General features: G+C 46.9%; 1 protein-coding gene across 5 annotated transcripts in view; it reads left to right on the top strand.

Annotated features, from left to right (window-relative positions):
* The first annotated feature begins 290 nt into the window (after positions 1 to 290).
* Positions 291 to 1626, top strand: part of LOC101847808 (homeobox protein Nkx-2.3) — a 42005-nt gene continuing 40669 nt past the window's right edge. The window contains exon 1 of one of the 5 annotated variants that reach the window (XM_035968705.1): positions 291 to 514. The gene's annotated coding sequence lies outside the window, so the exon portion shown is untranslated. The other 4 variants (XM_005094183.3, XM_005094187.3, XM_005094186.3 and 1 more) reach the window with 4 other exon arrangements.

Below are 1626 nucleotides of genomic sequence, written 5' to 3'. Positions count from 1 at the left end.
ACCTCAGTGTTGATAGACTCACTGTACGCGCGTCCACGTGCATCCTCCCTCGCGCCCCTCCCCCCCTCGTAGAGCTGAAGAGGAGATTTTCGCCTCAAACCGCAGAGTTCTCCGTTCCCCCTGTGCTTGAGAAAACCCTGCCCACTTCCGTTCCCCCGCTGTGCTCCTATTGGCGGAGGTGTGGGGCCGGATCCCAGGCCGGCCTGTCAGAGCGTCTGTTTAACGACGTGGCCTCGCCCCAGAAGCGGAGAGCCAGCCCCTGTGTGACAACAAAGCCTCAACCTCGCCCGGCCAGCTCTTGATATCAAAAAGAGTCTTAAGTGAGACTTGTAAACCGTAGTGAAAAAGTTGTTGACAAGCCCCAAACAGTGTTTGAACTAGTCTAAGAGGAACTCATTTCCCTTGCAGCAAGCGGCTTCACGTGTCCGCAAAAGAAGAAGAAGGGGGCAGGGAACTGTGAGAGAGGGAGAGAGAGAGTGAGCGCCACCGGGAAGGTGCATACAGAAAGTTAAGTGTGAGCATGTGTGTCTGTGGCCGAGTGGGCGTCCCTATCATGACCATCTGACAAACTTTGGATGAGCTGCGATGAGCCAAACGACGCGCGGACTTCACACGCATATTAGACAAGGCTTGTGTCTCACCCTTTCCCACTGACGACTTTTTTTCTCTCCCTGTGCGCTGTGACTCTTCTTCCTTGTGATCCGGGTGAGTGCTTCTCGCTTGCTCATAAGTATAAGCGCGAGGGTCGCCCTAAGTGCACCTTGAGTGTCTAGTGTATACAGTCTTTGAAAGAGTCCGAGGGTTGTCTACTTCAAGTAACAGGTACCCATCTTCAACACCCTCTTGTGGGAACTTCATGCAAATTGACGGGTAAGGAGGAGCGTGTGCTTATCGAGGGGACACTTCAAATTTATATTTTACTCTGGTGTTTGTGCATAATCAACAGGCTTCCAAGCACGTGACAGGATTATGAAGGTTATCCTCACTGATAACACTTTCTTCATATCAAGAGGGGTGAAAAAATCTTCAAATTTTCTTCGTTTCCGCCCAAGTGTCCAAGAGACAGAATACTTAAGAAATCTCACAGCTCTCAGCTTATTATGGAACGATGCTTGAAAACATGCAAATATTTCTTCCTTTCTCACTGCATGCCTTTCCTGATAATGCCAAGGTCTCCTTCAATTATAATGGAAAGAAATTCAACAGTACGTTTCCGCTGTGGGTTAGAAAATTAAGTTGTCTCTGCTAATAACAGAAATAATTTCTAACAACACTCTTCTTCGAACCGAGTCGAGCAATTTCACTGTGTAGGATCTCGAAGAACTTCATCTCTTATCTCGGGATGTCAAGAGTAAAGAAATCAAGAACACAAATCTAACCGAACAAGATAAAAGAAATGTAACTTCCTTCAATTAAATACAAAGATCAAAACTGAAAACTGATCTCACGCTCAAGGAGTGTGAAAATGATTTGTTCTTACTGTGAAAAAAAGACCAATGGTATCTAAAATTGCACACACACAAAGTCCGAGCAAAGTGAACGTTTTCCCCTTCGATGTGAGAGAACCAAATCACGCTGTGGCAGAGTATAGCTTGTAAAATAAATTCCGCAGTGCCCCCCCCCCCC

This window comes from Aplysia californica, unplaced genomic scaffold, assembly GCF_000002075.1.
Source record: "Aplysia californica isolate F4 #8 unplaced genomic scaffold, AplCal3.0 scaffold00077, whole genome shotgun sequence".
In the NCBI taxonomy this organism is placed as follows: domain Eukaryota; kingdom Metazoa; phylum Mollusca; class Gastropoda; order Aplysiida; family Aplysiidae; genus Aplysia; species Aplysia californica.
This window is presented reverse-complemented; position numbering and strand designations above follow the sequence as displayed.